At 39.4% G+C, this 19,202-nt stretch overlaps 1 protein-coding gene across 1 annotated transcript in view; it reads right to left on the reverse strand.

Moving 5' to 3' along the window:
* Positions 1-19,202, reverse strand: part of LOC124172323 — a 59,198-nt gene that overhangs the window by 13,773 nt on the left and 26,223 nt on the right. The gene's annotated exons all lie outside the window — the stretch shown is intronic.

The raw sequence follows: 19,202 nt of genomic DNA on the forward strand, positions 1-19,202 counted from the left end.
TAAAAGAGAAGAAAAACTCTATAGTTACAGGCTCAAATTTAATAATTCTTTAACGGACAACCTTACATTACTTTGTATTAATCAAGCCACTCTCCAACTCTCACCACCCACCCAATCACCTACTTCAGATTTCCCAACCACCTTCTTCCTCCCCCATAGATACCACATGATGTATAAGGATGTTTGATTGCTTGTAACCTTTGTACCATGAGGATGACGCTGCTGTGCCGAAACAAGTAGTACCGCTTAAATAAATTGGTGGATTTAAACAAAGTTTTGTTCGTTTTTACTCATAGAGAAGAAAAACATTAATCTAAGCAGGTCAACAGATATGAGAGTGCATCAGGGTACTGTGTGAAACAAATCTTAGGATTACAGTGCATTATCAGATCAGCAGAAGCATGTGGCATCAGGTCATTTTGTACCCCATCAGTGCAATCGCATTCTTCTTTGTCATCACTATTCTTATCCACTTTAACTGAAGAGGACATGTATGTTCCCATGCCACTCTAATAGAAAGAGAATTAGCACTCACTCAATACACATTTTCACCAATTTGCACAAGAAACAAAACCAATCACAACCGAAACATGAATTACTGCGTGTCTGTAGGAATAAAAAAATACCTGATTAGCTATTCTTACCTCTTAGACCAGGTGTGCACTAACACGACCACGACAGACCTCTGTCGCACACCTTCCGACCAGAGCACGACCACGATAGCAATCAGTTTGTATGGTCGGGTCGGAGTGAAGTCGGAGTCAGTGTGCGGCGCGCCATAAGAATGAGTGTAATTTCTGGCCACAATGACCGCTGAGTTGGGGACAACCAAATTCAAACATTTTGGTCGGACGACTCGGGTCCGACCAACAAAATGGACTTGGCCTAGTGCACGTCGCTCCATTTGTTGCAATGCTTAAACTGGTCGTGGGCCACTGTCGCGCTACTGTGCGCCTGCCCTTAAGGGAAGGCCAAACAACTTCATCCGCCAACAATACATAGCCCAATAGTTACTCTGCCTTCTCATTTAACCTGATGAAAACTTTAGGAGATTGGAATAACCACCTCATCTATATTCTTAGACATAATGGACTGATGATGGCAATAGTTGAAGGACAAGAACTGTTGTGAGCATTGGTGTGCAGAGCACAAAAATGTTGGCTTCATCCATTCAAGTAAATCAGTGCGTAAGTTCTATTTCAATGAAGGTCAAATGTTTGCCCTACTAAGTTAAAACACTTTCACATAAATATAAATTAATTCCTTTGGCAACCAGCCTGTATTGTCAATATCCAAAATCCCATTCAAGGATGGTTAAGAAGGACAAACCCCTGGTCCTCCTAATAATTTTATGTTCAGCATATGGTAGTTCCCTTCATCAAAGAAAATGAAAGGCTTTGATTGTGATTCATTACCCACCATTACTGCATTCGTGTTATACAAATTATTTGTTTTTAGAAATCCCAGTTCAGACAAATGCTTATGGTTATTTTTATCCTCATTTGAAAAAGGCCACATTGGCGGTCATGTGGTGCCATTCCACGTGACGTCACAGGGACCTAGTTTCTATACGATTCGATAGAAGTTTTACATCGCCTGAGGTTACCAATGCATGCATGAGGCACAGAGCTCAGGGAAACATGCCTTAAGAATCACTCATTAAAATGTTGGCTTCATCCATTCAAGTAAATCAGTGCATAAGTTCTATTTCAATGAAGGTCAAATGTTAGCCCAATTAAGTTAAAATACTTTCACAGAAATATTAATTGATTTCTTTTGGCGACCAACATGTACCTTCATCAACATCCAACACCCCATTCAAGGATGGTAAGCAAGGATAAACCCCCAAGACTTACTAATAATTTCCTGTTCACAGCTATCAAAAAATCCATATCTGCTCCAGTCTGCTTTTAGTGAATATATATCAGTAGTGTAAAAATGAGGATACTGGGACAGTCGCCATCTTGGATTCTCCGCCATCTTGAATTTTTCGATTTGATATATCGATTTAACGAAATCCGAGCGTTTTGATTGGTTGTTTGTGGTCACGTGACCTATAGTGGCGCCTCGTGGTGGTTGAGGTGATGAAACAAATGAATAAGAGGGTGCGCTTGGTTTAGGAGGTATTTTTTCGCGCACTTTTTTTGAAATGTATGGATATCCCAGCGTTTTGATTGGTTGTTAGTGCTCACGTGACCTATAGTGGAACCTCGTGGTGGTTGAGGTGATTAAACGAATGAAAAAACAATACCCTGTTCTTTTTTTTTCAAGGAGAAATCAGAACAACAATTTTTTTTTAATGACTAAGTTTTCTTTATTCAATATACATCCATATCGTCCTCAAGTTGAAGTATAAACTTAATACAACGCAGACGGCTACCTTTCTTAGCCTCAACGGTAATATAATTCACTTTTGATCGTTGATGGTCAGTATAACACACAGGTTTAGGACCGTCAGTGGAAACACATTTAAGTCCTTTAGCGTAGCATCGAGGCCGGATGCTTTCGTACACATCACACCAGATGATTGGGTGCTGCTTTTCCGCAAGGCGCCGCTTTTCCGGATCGGTGATATCATCCTGATGAGTTATATTAAATCTCTCCACTACACCACTCTCATTCTTGAAACCTGAGAATATCGCATTCTCTCCGATATAAGTAAATTTCCTCTTCTCGTATCGGAATACGCAGATGTGCTCTTCCTCAAAATACAACGTGAGCACAAAATCTTTACCTCGATGAGGGATGTGTATAATGTAAGTATCAGGATCTGACTGCCTCTCCACCCGGAGGTCAGTATTCCCCAGGGTGGCTACAGGATAACCTCGCAGCTCAGCAACATTTCTGGAGGTCATGTTAGCTTCGAGTGAGTGAGCGGCTGCAGAAGCTCTTAGCATCTTAGCAACAGTTCTTGAGCTAATGTCAACGTTGAATGAGCTAATAATCTCGGGGACCACGTATATATACACTTATTAGTGAGACAATAGGGAGGGGAAGTTGATTGGGGATGCTGGGATTTCCCCGCTTTTGCTACAAGCTTAGTGATTAGCTGTTTGAAAGTGTGGTGGATTGCGCATTCGTGAGGGTGAGGTGGGGAAGTTATTTTTTAAAAAAGAAACACATATGACGAAATAAAATAATTATATTTTTTTATCATTACATTGTACATCAATAAAAACACCAGATTCACATAAGTAATTAATCCCCATAAAACATTATCATAATGAAAAATAAGACAGAAATCATATAAATGAAAAAATCTTTTTTTCCACATAGTAGGTCCATCACCATTTCTTTGAGGTAAAGGAAATCACATCACTGATAAATGTATATGTTTCACTTCATTGTCACAGTCTCCATCACCGCCAATATTTTGTTCTTTGACACATTCGAAAGAAGCCACTTTTTCAACTTGGAGCAGTTTTTCACAGCACATGCGAAATCATCCTTCCTATGAGTCAATAAAGAGCACTCAACTCCCGATGATTCAAGTTTCTTTAGAGAGGGAACGTTAAAATATTTTTCCAATTCAAACACCGTACGATCGCACGCGTATGAAAGGAATTGACACTTTTCCACACCCTTTGCGAATAAGAAGTCGTACGACCTGATTTGTTCCTTCAGAATTCTGGGAAATTCCTCGTATGATACTGTTCCCGCATCAATGGGAATTCCATGGTAAGATCTCACCAGCCATTCATTTCTCACATTGTCGTCGTCCAACTGCTTATCGGAAGGCATCTGGAATACCCACGACTTTCGTCGGTCATATTCGAGATCCTCGATAGCAAGTTCGCGAACGATAAAATTGTTTCCCCCATCAACGAGCGCTTGGAAATCCAAGACCGCCGCCTTTATTTCCTTGCCTCTACTGGGGCACTGTTCAGTGTGATACATCCTTTGGGAATGGTATTCTTAACTTGCTGAATGGATTCTCACCAAAGGTGATACACACCTCATCGAGGTTGAAATCTTCCAAGGCTTGCAAGATCCTACTCAGATTGTGAAGCACTCTACCTCTTCGATTTTCAAGGTAACCTAAGATTGCATTAATCTGTTCAAATGAGTGTGTAAACGTCTCCCAATCAGAGGCGTTTAATGGTACACGTTCTTCTTCCCCCACAGTAATGTGAGGTTTACCAAAGAATTTGGGAAATCGGATTAATGATTTCACATACGCAGGTTTCGCTGCACCTTTGAAGTAGTCTGTTATTGCAGGTTGTTCGATTTCTAGTTTTGTCCAGTCATCCCACTTTAATTTCACAGTCTTCCCCAACGATGAAATCACCACACAAGGTCCGGAGAGATAGAGTGAAGAGTCTATGAGCCAACCAATTTCAACTGATTTGCCTTTGCCGATGGTGATGGGTGTGTCGAGAATTGATGTATCAACTTCCACGTCTTCTTCCTCAGATTCTGATGATGATGATCTCCGACGTTTCCCGTACGACTCCTGCATCGTAACTGACCACGTCTAAGGAAGTATGTCACTTAAATGCGGATTTTGTTTTTTTTGCACTTTTGCGAGCGCGAATGGCTCTTTTGCTCATGGATTTTTTTTCTATCAGAGCACAACACTTTTGCGAGCGTGGATGACACTTACGTCGTCTCCTAACTGATCCAAACTCTTCAGAGAAGAGGCGAACAACTTCACAGTCGTTTAATTCAGGATTCGGGAAAAGGGAGGTGAACTGAGATAGGGACCCTTTGGTGGACTTGAAGAGAGCATACAGACAGCAGTATTCACCACAAAGATCTGATTCATAATTTTGTAAACGAGTACGGTTAAATTTCACAGTGAAAGGTTGAAGAAAGGTAATTATATCTTGAACGAAAGGAGGGAATCCATAAGAGTCAAAATACTCGGCCTTCTTTCTTGACTTAGGGACATTAACTGCAACCCAGTGAGTTCCTGGGCTACCAGAGGGATCAAAATTTATCACATAAGTTCCATAATTAGGATTACTGGGAAGTTTATCTGAAGGAAAAACTCCGCGAAAAGACGCTCTCGTGCGAGAGTCTTTTGAAAGGGATCGCTCGATGTCTTCTGTTTGCATGCTTATTCATTACTTAGACTTTCTGTACCATAGCAACTCTATTAAAATCAATGGCGAGAGCTGCTTCATATTCGGCATACACAATTGCTGTGACAGCATTGGGTAAAGCATCCTTGAATGTCATCACTAATCGTATATTGCCCGTCTCCGGTTTGGATATATGATCATCGTTTCCACTTTTGTCTGGAGTTAAATTCCAAACAAATACAGAGCTCCCATGGGTGAACATGTGTAAAGTTACTTGATTTCCCCAGTCGTTATGATGCACACCTAAAGCTGAATACAGTTGCCTAAAGGGCTGTACGGCATGATTGCTCGAGCCATCGTAAGACATTTCAACTTCGTGAGGAGTACCATTGACGTACAGACCGCATTTGGTCATGCTGTAATGATTCAAGCTGAACGGGTTTTTAGACCTTCTACCATGAAACGCATCGTCATCTACTAATGCTACCATTAATGTGATTGGGAGTTTACCTAGTATGAGATTATCACAGGTTATTTCCGAATTCCCTGCAGAGACAGAAAACGTTTTAACCTCAACGTTCTTGTATGGATAGAAAGCGACCTCACCCTTCTGCATAAGTCGATTATGTGATAGAAGAATTGAAGGACTAATGTCAAAATGGGGTACTTTGAGAGTGGCTTGGGTTATCTTTAGAATTGATGATCCGCTTTCACCTTCTTTAATGTAAAACTCAGGTTCGGCCAACTTGAGCACTATGTCAATTGAGACACCATTTACGAGGTAGTGTGGGAGATTGAATAGATCAACGTGTAGCTTTCCTTCTAATTCTCTCTCATTACTGTTTGCAAACCATTTCTTTCTAGCTAAGAATCCCTTATTATGCTCTCCTTGCTCATTCAAATTATCACCGGTATCTAAACACCACCCATCACACTCAAGGTGTGTACGTGCGGCATCGTTACCATAATTCAGCAAATTTTCAAAGTATGCGGCATAATTGTAATTTTCAGAAGATGTCATTCTGTCCCCGTTAAAGAATACGTTGCATTGAGAAAACATGGAGTGGAGGAGATTATTGACAACACCGGGTTGGTCCGCATCGCTTGACTTATAATCTGAACCGTCCGATTTACATAACTTTACTCTGACATTTAAGACAATTCCACTAAGATCCTTGTATAGATCACCGTTGTCCTTAATCGAAAATCTCAACTCCTTAGCACCATCTAGAGAGGAAACGGGCTTGTATTCTATAATTCTATTACCAATAATGCTCGTTTGTATAGGCGGGCGTTGGAACATTTGCAAACACGATGGAATGTACTCTGACATGATGATAACTCTTCGACGACTGATCGTCTATTAAGCAATTATATGAAATTATTCAAGTATTTATCCAAATATATCACGTCCCTTACGTGATTGCCTCTTTTTGCCTGGATTTTTTTTGTGTTTTCGTAGACCCCCTCCAATCTGCTTAGACTTCTTACTTTGTTTTCTAGAGCCAGTGTGGTTTTTTTTCTTTTTAATCGCAACTTTACGAATTTTCGCCCGTTTCAAACCTGATCCGCTCATTTCCCCAATTTTACTCTCTAATTTTGTTTTCAAGTTACGAACAGCTTCTCCAGAACGTGTTTGTAAGATTTCTTTGAGTGATTTACCGCTGTTAATGTCCGATAGAGCTTTTAACCCAGCCTCCTTAGCCTCTTTTCCAACAGCTCTGGCACCGCTAAAAACTAAAGGTCTGACAAATTTCCAAAGACCGCTGAAAAAACTTCCCAATCCCCTGCCTCTCTGTCTATATATACTCGCGCGATACACTGGGCCTAAATCACCACCAGTCTGAGAAAAATATCTCATATATCGATCCACATCCCTCGACATCACGTCTATGAATGAGGCGTGTATTATCTTTTGTATATATTTATGAATGCCTAACAAAGTGTAGTACTAAGGTTGCAGGATTCACGCTGGATGTGAATGGGAAAAGCTCACCCATCTTATCTCTTAGTTCAATACTCACGGTATCGAATTCTCTCTTGGAGAGTGGAATGTAGTATGGCGGATTGAATAGTTGATGGTTTCCCGAACCAATATTTACTATCCTTATGCATGAAATTAACTTGTCTCCGACAATTTGAGGGTCTACCAAGTCCGTGTAAACAAATACTTGCTGAAGTTCATCATTTTCATTTACCGCAGATCTTTTCCGTCTTATCTGTTTATTAATATGCATTGCATTTGTTAAGAGATTATGAAAACCTCTCTGAAACTTCTTTGGGGTGTTTTCATAGAGCGTATTCAATAGTTCAATCAGGGTGTAACGAGCACAAGCCAACCGTACAATGTGGTTAGTAGCCGTAACAATTATTGCTATATGTTCACAACCTTTACTGGATGTGATATCTGCCTTGCTGAGGGATGCTTTTTTATCCGCATTCAACGAATTAAAGAATTTCTCCACAATTATATCAAATTCAGTGCGATGTAAGTCATTGCTTAAAGATTTTCTCATATCAATGAGCATTTTATCAAGAATGTATGTATGATGATCGAGCAACTTATAAGTTACCCCCTTCACAATCTCTATCTCAATATATTCTCCATCATACTGACAATTTCTCGGTGGTGATTCAAAGTCTGGTAGAATAACTTCCACAAGTCCCACTACCCATTTACCGGCAACTTCCACTCGCTTTTGTAGTTTTGATCGAAATTTGGCTATCGTGTTCAAATTAGAACCCGAGCTATCACTCATGAGGGTCACGTAGAATTCTCCTTGCTCCATTATTTTAACTTGTTTACTTGAGATGCTGCGATCCAACTGTTGAAATCATCACCATACCCCACCCATTTAACCAAGTATTCAAGCTTCTTCCCAGTGCCCCTACTCTTTAAAATCTTTTCTATTTCATATTCTTTATTCTCGCTAACTTCCGTCTTTGTCAGCTCTGAACCGTAGAATTCACCTTTTATACGTTTACCATTTAAATCATTTAATTGATATGTAGGAACAATTAAATTTTCATTTATTTTAACCACTGTGAAAATTTCCTTGGAGAAATTCTGAGTATAACCCTTTGTGAAAGGCGATCTTTCTTTAGATATACGAACAAAGTCTCCAACAGAGAAACGAGGTTTCCTTTTTTTATCACGTGACGTTAAACGAAGCGCTACTTGGAATGCGTTTTTATCACTCACTTTAGAAGGAGCTATACCAATACTGGAGTGATAGCGCTGATTGTAAGCATTTACGAGTTTTGGTAATGCGGTCAGATAGGAACGTGAATTTGATTTAGTGAAGTATCGATACATAATACTTTTTAACGTTCGGTTGAATCTTTCCACTACGGCGGCTTTTACGTCAGGATTGTTGGTAGTGTAGAATGTAATTCCCCGAGAAGTAAGGAATTTCCTAAATTTTTCGTTATTGAATTCTTTTCCCTTATCGCTCTGAACTTTCAAAGGCTTTCGACCATCTTTAAAGATATTTCTAAAAGCTCGAATAACATCATCGGCCGACTTACTTTTGATGGGCTTTACCCAGGCATACTTCGAGAATATATCCACCACAGTGAGAAGATATTTATATCCGGAGTTATGTTTTTTCAAATTCTGAACATCATTCAGATCGCATTGCCAGGTATCGTCAATATAAGACACTGTGTATCTATTCCTCTGAAATTTCTTTCGCACAGGTCTGTGTAAAGTGTACGAATCCTGAGCTTCCAACCACTTTTTCACATAGCTTCGCGGGATTTTTTTCCCTATACCCTCCCAAAGTCTACCGACCGTTGAATAACTGGCGGGATTTCCAGGATCAAAATAGGTTGAACTCAAGAGATTATTAATATCAGTTTTACTCAAATTCCCATCATCATTTTTGTTAACTTTTTTTTTCTTCGAACGACTTTTGCTTTGTGGAGTTAAACTTAAGACGGAGAGAATATTTTTTTCGGTTTTTTTGCTCGTTTTCTTCGAGGTGATTGGAACAGAACTTTTATTTCTCTTTCGGGAGATGAGTCTTCTGACTTCACCTCCGCGGAGCTTATCTCTCTCTCTAGATTTTCCAACAAGTCCTCCATATTTCCCGCTCTTTCCAACGTTTTTTCCCATTGTTCTCCGATTTTGCGATTAGCTCGCAAAATTTTTCTACCACTGTTGGAGGTTATTTTTTTCCTTTTTAAACTCCTACTTCTTGTTTTCAATTGTTTTTCTTCATTGACATTAGCAGCTGAATCTTCTAAGAAAGAATATGAAATGGGCCCACCTCGTTCACTCACTGCGTTTAAATAAGAATCCAATTCCCGACGATAATGATGCCACTTTTTAGTGTCATCCATATCACTTGATAGAATCTTACGCATACGATCATCTAGATTTGTGATGTTAGTTGTTAATCGCTCTTTCTTTAACGAGGACGGTTCAATGAGAATCATCTTTTTCAGACTCATTATGCTAAACCGGCTAACTTACTTATTAGACCACCTAGCACGGAACTTACTAATAAGGATAAGAAACCACCTTTCTGTTGTATTAAGTTTCGTTTCTTGCTAACAGTGATTTTTTTACAACTCAACTTTCTGAGTAAGTTCTTGTGCTTTCCCAATTTCTGTTCTAGCGACTTTTTAATCCTATATTTTCCACTTAAAATTAGGCTACAACAATCACCCAAGGCTTTTATTTGATCGTCACTCAGCTTACTAATTATTGCCTTTCGTAACTTAGGTTCAGCAGTCTTTAAGAGTACGAAAAGATGTTTGTTACGTTTCAACCTCTTCATATTCCGCAGTATTTGTGGGTACAAATACTATCGCTTTGCATTCGTCGAAAATTTCCGTTCTAAATCGAAGGAGATCGTTCGTTTTCTGATGAAGGTCGAGGAGTAAGTAAGTGAATGGTCTGCATGTCACTTCATTAAATATTCTTAAGAGCTCATCCGGTTTTTTGGGATAAACTTGTCTAGCAAGGTGTGAGAATTGTGATTGATCGCGAGGGTTCTTAAATACCACTAAGTACTTCACGTTAAGTGAAATAGTACGTGCTTGTGGGCTCTGGTAGAAAACATTCTGCGTTATAAGAATGACTGAAATACCTAAATGATGTGAACCTCGCGTGAATACTTCGGAAATTCTTTTATTGTAACAGTCATACATTAAATCATCTATTACATACAGAGTGGGCATCTTATTCTTGCTTCCTATTTCAAAATTTGGGATATCATTTCGAAACATTACAGTGGTATTCTTGAGCGTGTTTAACTCTTTATCTTTAGGTCTGCTGTAACGATTACAACACCAAATAATTTTTTTTATCTCAACATCGATTAATTTCGAATTGACTAATTTTAACACGAAACTCGTTTTCCCAGAACCGGAGGGTCCGGCTAAAATGCAAGTGAAAGGATGTTTCCACTTCAACATCTCATTGGCTTAGAATGGAAAGCAGTAGAAACAATCTGTTTTTAAGTATTTTTTCACACCCCATCTACAAATTTCTCTTTACTTTTAATAATATCATTTCAGAAGCTCTCCATTGAGTTATTCCCCTCTAATTTGTGTATAATACTTTTCAAATTTGCTATTAATTCTGGGAAGACTGACTTCTTGCGACAGTGGACTCCAAATAATGATATAGAATTCATACCAGCTTTAGTTAAGGTATTGTTGAACTCGTTGAATTCAAAATAGTTCCGACCTCGGAAGAAATATAAGAGCCCATTTGTGTACCGAAAAGCTGAAGTAAGACCTGGAGGTAATTGTGGGAACACCCTGGACAATCCAGAAATGCTCATTGGTCTGAATTCACATTCATTTAACTCAATCACAAAATTATCACTAAAAAAGACATAAGTTCGTCCCGAGTAAGTGTTTACAACGGCTTGAATCACTGTATGTTGAGGGTATCCTATATCTATTATTCGTTTAGGATATCCATCCACTAATTCGATGCTGGGAAATCTTATCATATAGACAACACCGTCTACGAATATAACTATCTCACCAGAAGGTCTCTGATATATAGCATCTATTTTACTAAAACTGTTCGGAAGAAACGTCAACCAGTCTTTGATGGAAATGGGACCTTGAAGACCTCGATTTGGGTCTTCCAAATCTAGTAACCAAACCCATTTCTCGTAAAAAATGTACATCATTCGGTTTGCTATTAGAAAAGTATTAAGATCCATTTCAACGTCGCATAGTGACGGTTTTTTTATAGCTGGCTGTACAGCTTCTGTCGGTGTGATTTCATCCGCATTTTCTACGCTCTCATCCTCCTCAATTTCTTCATTTTTTTTTCGAACTCCGTATAAACTTTGAATAGCTAACACATCATCCTCATCGAGATCTAATTTATATCCATTCATGTATTGTGCATACATGATAGCATTCTGATTAAGAGAATGAGATATGCCTAAAGCATGACCGATTTCATGTACCAAAACTTTGTACAAATTAATTTCATCGTAACCAGTTCTATTATTTAATTCATAATAGAAATTTTCATCCATATCGATGTGAATTTCAACGGTTCGACCATCACTTTTAGGATAATCTGCATGAGCAATAGCGCCTCCTCTCCCGTTAAAAGAGGCAGGACATAATCCTCCCTTTTTAAAATTTTTATGTGTAAGACGAGTATTCATAATTACTATGTCTGGATTGTCTAAATCATGCATGAAGATTAGATTTGTATTTCGACTCCAAGCATCGAAAGCTGCCCTTGTCAGTTCATGAAGTTTGGCATTTGCGAAAGCGTAACACCATTTTAATACAGATTTATTCCACTTATAGTAAAAGAGTGAGTAACTTATATCATCTGGTACACCACAGCGCGGTTTGTTTATCAAGTTCATTGTTTCCTCATTAAGCTCCCCATCTATGCTGAGGTTGTTATACTCTTGAAAATTTTTTATAGCATCCTTAACTGATTCGAGCCTTACTTGACTTATTTCTGTTGTATTCAAGTTAAGATAACCATATTCGCTAAGGTAACTCACTACGCATGCTGTATTATTAAGTGTGTGATTTTTCCCTAGTGAGAAGAAAAATAAATTTAAGAAAATGAGCAATTTCATCATTCTGCACATTTCAGAGTCTTTTTAAGAAATGAGCTTTATAACGAGTGACCATTTCAATTTGTAATGCGTTTTTTAAATTATGAAAAAAGGTGAGCGAAAAAATAAAAAAAGACGCCTGCGAATCTTCTATAGATATTTCAACCGACAAGTTAAGCAATCCATTCGCAAAGGTGGTGGACCATCTATTTGCGTTCTTCCCTTGTTATAATGTTCGGTACATTTTTCATATCTCCAATCCCTTATACCCCGTCTTTCCATTAATCGCGTCATTTGACTTGGAGCTATTTTTAACACCAGCGATGGAGGAAGATGGGCAATCTCAACGTCAGTTAGTTTTGAAATGCAAGGATACTTCAAGAATTTCTTAATTGTGGAATCCACTTTGCTAAAAATCTCTTCGAATGAAGGGTTTGCTGCCTTACTCGTATTTTTGCTGCTCATAGGGGTAGATGAAAGTGAATGTTTCAAAGGACATTTTGTCTCATTTTCAGCGACTTCTGAGCTTGCACGCTTTGTTTTATACTGTACGAATTTATAAATATCTTCTTCTTTATCCGGTTTTTTAAAAATAGGGGGATTATTCAGCTTACACTCGCATTTCCCACATTCGATATTTCTTTTGAATCTAAATCTCGCCATTTCCTCTGAAATTTTCTTTTCATCCAATAATGGTGGGATATCCGCATGATTTTTCCCACAAAAAAATTCCATCAAGAATTTTTCGAAGACCTTCGCTTTAGCTCTCTCATCAGCCAACTCACCATCCATTGGTAGGTTTCCAACACCATCCAAGCGGTTGCTGTTCATGATTGTAAATGAGTATCCCGCTGAGGAGAGTTCAGTATTTATAGCAACTTCACAAGGTCATATTTTTTTGCGTGTTGCGAAGAAAACAAGCATCGAGTATTTCAGCAGCGATAAAGACAAAAAATCTTGCTGCCTATCAAGAATCTGGAAAGGCCTCTCCATATGATCTTTTGCGGTCTACTTTATAATGACCCCAAGGGAGGGTGTTTATTCCATCCTCACAGACGAATCTCTTATCATCGTTTGCACACAAAGCAGTTTTATTTATTTCAACGGTGTGTATTTGATGTTTCTGCGACCTTATTAGTGTCATTTTCCTATATAATTGAATTTTTTCTTTCAAACATGTGACATAGTCATCAAATGTTAAGGATTTATCGATTACATTCTTCTTAATACCTTTGGCACGCTTTCCTTCCACATCACCTTGAACACGGTAGGAATATAATTTACTTCTCAGTCCTACAAAATGAGTCATTATCTTTCCTCCACATTCATCCTTCATCTTACCAATGACTTTAGCGTTGTTCGCTGAATAGCATGGATGATCTCTAGGATAATTGGAAGTATCATAGGAAGATAAGTCTTTGACCAAATCGGTATAAAAATCATCAGACATTACTTCAACAATATAACTATCTGTATCCATGTACATGAGATGTACGTTATTCCCATACTTCGGTTTAAGATTTTCGTAAAAAAATTGGTACATAAGTGTTTTTGAAAGATCCAGAACAGCCTGTCCTATATACAACGGTTTATACATTTTAACAAAATTTTTCCTTTTATGAATCGCGACTAAATTCTCTGAATAAATTGTGCGATCAATGAAGAGTGAACTAGATATCACTTTATCAAGTCTTTTGGGATTGCAAACAAGTTCAAGGTCAATCCTTTTTCTAACATTTTCCATTGTTTTTCCAAAAACGGCATTGTTCATTAATTTGTAAAAATCTCTATCAAAGTCATTGTTGGCCAATTTGCGTTTTTGTGAATTAATATCAATATAGGTCTTCATCCAAGGCGATTGTTCAAATTCAATGACCCGATGTATCTTTTTAAGCTTCAGACCAAAAGAAAGCGCTTGCTTCAGTCCTCTATAGTGAATCACATATCGCTCTTTATGATCAAGCGTAGTCATTAACTTTTGATGTTTCCCAGTTGGTGGAATTTTCTTCTCAGGACAGAAGGGCAAATCAGAGTGCAAGTCATGCAGTTCGCTAGGATATTCCAAATCCACCTCTAGAATATATCCCTTGTTGGAATTGTCTGGAACATTCATGACATCTACATGGTCTATCCATTGAAAGTTGGACTTTGGGAGAGGTTCTGACAACGCCCAACCATATAAATTGTTAGCATCTACGTATGCAATATATCTGGAATCTAAACTAGGGTTGAATTCCTTCATATGTTTATTATTAGCTTCGGAGTACCTTTTAACACACTGGCTTATACCACCACGAATTCCCTTCTCCATCATAAGTATCATATCATAATCTGTTAAAAGATGAAGTACCACCCCTGTGTGCTTCAACATCGCATCAAAAGACAGTCCTGGTGCGGTATAATACCAACCAGGATCTAACTCATATGTAGATAAACATACGTCTCTAAAATTTTCAAATACATCTGCTAATAACAAGACGTCTGTTAGCAAATATAGGTCAGAATATCCCCCCAGAGATTTACACTGGAATTCGTTCCAAACCGCCTGAGCAAATTCATAGTCATCTGAACTAATAGTTTCCTGGGTAAGGGTGCTGTAAAACTCATCAATATTAGGTAATCTATCCTCACCAAGCTTTTCCCACGAATCCACATACTCATATGGGAAGATACCTTTACGCATCACGAGATCACTTTTATCACCAAAATTCTTGGATAATCTCGTAAATTTATCTTTTGGGATCGAGCTAACCAATTTAGATAGGGATGTCCCTAAAAACCTAAAGCTATCAATGAAACGATATGAAAAAGTCTTATCTACATTTTTTCCAAACGAAATGTACTTCTCTTCATTATTAGGGATGCATGATATTTTCATCTCATCACAGCCGAGATGTGGGACAATCAAATGAGCATCATAATTTGAAAGATTATGAATGAAAACAGGTAGGTAGTCAGGCACTTGGAAATTCACGTTACAACTCTTATGAGCCGCCCCACGAAATTTACCCGTTAAATGATCATGATCTTTCACTCTATCCGAACCGAGCTCATTTTGACATATATGACATATTTGTGCTGAAATGAAAGCAACATTCTCACTCTCGGTCAAAGTATCAATAGGTATTATATTTTTATACTTATTTTGTGCAAAGAGAGCCATTTGCTTCAGCTTTTCAAGAAAAATATCTACCGCACCTTTACCTCGGTAAAGAAATGGTTCGAATACTTCTCCAGTATCTGATACCATAAGCATGCAGAAGGACATGACTTCATGCTGGTGCTGCTTATTTGTATATGAATGCTCATCATTGGGAGAGCAACTCAAATGTTTACTAAGGATGCATTCAAAATCAGCGTATACAACATAGGGAATTCTGACGGAATGTGAGAAGTTTTTGAATTTCAAGATGTTGTCATCAGCAGTTGGAACTATTATTTTTGTTGGAGAATTTCTACAGCAATCAATATTATGTTCTCTGAGAGTATCACTCGAATAGCAAGGTTTAAAACAGCGTTTGCATACGTGTAACGCATTTTTATGTTTTGACATTTGTGATCGAATCAATCTACCAAAATTTTTGATCCAGCAGAAATGCGTCTTGTCCTTCTTAACAAGGTAGAGAAGATCGCGGTGGTCATCTAACTCCTGATCAACAACTTTAATTGGATATACATTATTTTTTTCATCAAGACCGAAAACATTTATTGAAATTGAATTTTCATGCTCAAACTTTGAAATTTTTGATAATTCTACTGGATGATTAATGCAATCCCAATTGTATCCTTGATAAAACTCTATATTATTATATTTTGAAAGGCGTTCGGGATGACACTTTATTTTCTTCCCCCATATGGCGTACTTGAAGCAGAAGGCATCCTCATTCTTTACGTTGATAACTGAGTGGGTGAGTTTAATTTTAGCAGGAAGGTCAATGAAAGATGACCCTCTTAGCGGGATGTATCTATTTATCCGTAATTCGAGGCCGATTATTTCACTTAGTGACCAACCTGATCCCTTAGATGAGCTTTCTGATTTTTCTTTCAACAATTTCGCAAATAGTATTTCTAAAATTTCATTCACATCATCTGCTTCAAAAACTTTAACATTTTTTGTTTTAAACCATCTATCCTGTGTTTCAACTCTTTCTTCATTCTTATCATTATGAAATTTAGCTTTCACCAGTATGTTTATTTTTAATGCTGTATCTTTGAGATAAATTCTAATTTTCTCTAAAAGTAAATCCTTTTTGCTGTTTAAAAAAATTACCAGGTCTGTATGCTCCCCACCTGCACTCACCCAAAAGGTTTTAAGCCGTCCTTTAACCGCTGATTCAATCTCTACAATTGAAGAAGAAGCGTCAGCTCCTCTTCCAACTTGTCTGATTGCATGGCGGTGATGAACTTCCGACATCTCATGGCCGGCTCTGTACCTTGGGTGGTAATAGACGTAGCATACCGGGCATAGCACCATCTCTTCCATTATCGTCTGGTTGGTTTTTCCAGTGGAAATGAAATTCTATATATGAGAATTAGGCTTTATACATAAGTAACCTAACGTGTATTTGAGGGTTATTTTAAATGAAACAAGATTATTCAGTATGGTCATTTATAAGCGAAGACATGTATTATTTTAATTTTTTACAATAAAACAACTGAATTATCCTTTCTGGATATTTTTAGCCCAACGCCCCATGCGTCGGCATTAAAGGCCTCGATTTCGTCAAGAGTGAGGATGAAATGCTTGGGGAGGAATATTTTCCTCTTTGCATTTTCAAAATTTATCTCCGCTATTATGCTGCTCCCATATTTTGTAATAGTGGGAGAAAGTTTCTCCACCTCATATGCCAGACCCTCCTTAAGCTCCTCCTTTTTCAAGAATTTTGCCTCCTCCTGCTGCGTAAGCAACTTGATCTTCAAAGCGTCCATCTGAAGTAGATAGAATAAATGAGCATTTTAGCAGTTTTTCTAGCTAAATCCTCATAGGACTTGAATTTTTATACATTTAAAAACTAATGATATGATTTTACTCACGCTATCGTTGAGGATTGTGAGGGCAACTGCTGGTGTTGGAAATTATCGGGAACTTCTTCCTTCTCCTGGCTTCTTTCTGCTGATGCTGGTTCTGCTGCTACTTTCTGTGGTACCGTAAGGCGTTCTTGCTGTGAGTATGGTTGTGAGAGCTCTGCTATGCCTTTATATACTGAATTTCCCCCATCCCATCGGGGTGGGTGGAGTGAATTGTTTTTCGACCTCTAGGCATTTACGTCAATCGCACAGCCGGTCATCAATTTTTATGAGGGCCGATTGCTAATCTTAATTGAAGGTCTCTGACTTCTCCTTCGTGCGTCAATGCCCCAACCGATCGTTCGAGGGTCACTCATTAATCTTTATCACCCGTCTGTCTCCGCTTGCTTGCGTCAATCGCACAGCCGGTCATCAATTTTTATGAGGGTCGATTGCTAATCTTAATTGAAGGTCTCTGACTTCTCCTTCGTGCGTCAATGCCCCAACCGATCGTACGAGGGTCACTCATTAATCTTTATCACCCGTCTGTCTCCGCTTGCTTGCGTCAATCGCACAGCCGGTCATCAATTTTTATGAGGGTCGATTGCTAATCTTAATTGAAGGTCTCTGACTTCTCCTTCGTGCGTCAATGCCCCAACCGATCGTACGAGGGTCGCTCATTAATCTTTATCACCCGTCTGTCTCCGCTTGCTTGCGTCAATCGCACAGCCGGTCATCAATTTTTATGAGGGTTGATTGCTAATCTTAATTGAAGGTCTCTGACTTCTCCTTCGTGCGTCAATGCCCCAACCGATCGTACGAGGGTCGCTCATTAATCTTTATCACCCGTCTGTCTCCGCTTGCTTGCGTCAATCGCACAGCCGGTCATCAATTTTTATGAGGGTTGATTGCTAATCTTAATCGAAGGTCTCTGACTTCTCCTTCGTGCGTCAATGCCCCAGCCGATTGGGGTCGCCAGCATGAAATCTTGAAGCTGGTGGGGGACCGACCTCAAGGTTTACGCCTCCTCAGACCATCGGCCCTGTGAGCTCATTGGGTTGAGAGTTCCTCCAATAGCTTCATCCTTAGATATCGAATAATGTCACGTGGGACAGTCTTATATATACGCTGTGTAAGAAAACACATCATACATCCACCATGGCATCATTCCATTGCGTTCAGGCAACCATTTACCACGCATTGGATACGCGGTCGACATCGAGGGCCACAGTGTCCATTTGCAGATGGTGTCGGATTCGTCTTCAATACATTGAACTTTCGCATGTGGAAACTAGGCACTCAATTTATTCGTCCCGCCTACGTATTCCACGCTTTGTTTGCGATCTGTGTGATGGACCTCTAATTACTGTTGATCAGCCAGCGCATAGGTGCTCCACGTGTAGGCCTATGGCTGAGGTGTGGAATGGATCGCGGAACGAAGTTAACTTCTGTTTAGCTCCATACTACTGGGGGTATGCAGAGGATGATTCACCGAGTGATATGTCATTTGACGACCTCGTTTCGGCGCTGTTTAATGAGGCGGAGGCGCTTGATTTAGCGCGGAGATTGCCATCACATTCTCCACCGCCTCCGCTTATCCCCATTCCACAGATTGGACGGGTGGAGGCACTTGATTTAACGCGGAGATCGTCATCACATTCTCCACCGCCTCCACTTATCCCCATTTCGCGGATGGGGCGGTCTTACGACGAGGAGACATCATCTCTACCGTCCACAGCATCAGCAGCATCGGGGCGTTCAACACCACCACCGCCCATATCTCGCCTGAGCAGGCCATCCACAACTCAACCATCACCACCACGCCCTACAACTCCGCCGGCGACATCACCATCCCTGCTTGCGGTGCAACCCCCCACATCACCAGCACCGCAGCCGACCTCGCAACCGTTGACGTCTCCATCCCTGCCTGGAGCACATTCCCCCACATCTCCGATGCCGGATACTCAACCTCTTGCTGTAACACCACAGCTTGAAGTTGAGTCGCCCGCATCGCCACCACCCGATACCGAAGGTCTTTGCTCACCATCACCTCCATCATCCCCAGAGCCTACAAATCCACCGCCAAGATCTCCTTCCATTGTTATTCAGTCAC

The sequence above is a fragment of the Ischnura elegans genome, assembly GCF_921293095.1.
Source record: "Ischnura elegans chromosome 13 unlocalized genomic scaffold, ioIscEleg1.1 SUPER_13_unloc_1, whole genome shotgun sequence".
NCBI classification, from domain to species: domain Eukaryota; kingdom Metazoa; phylum Arthropoda; class Insecta; order Odonata; family Coenagrionidae; genus Ischnura; species Ischnura elegans.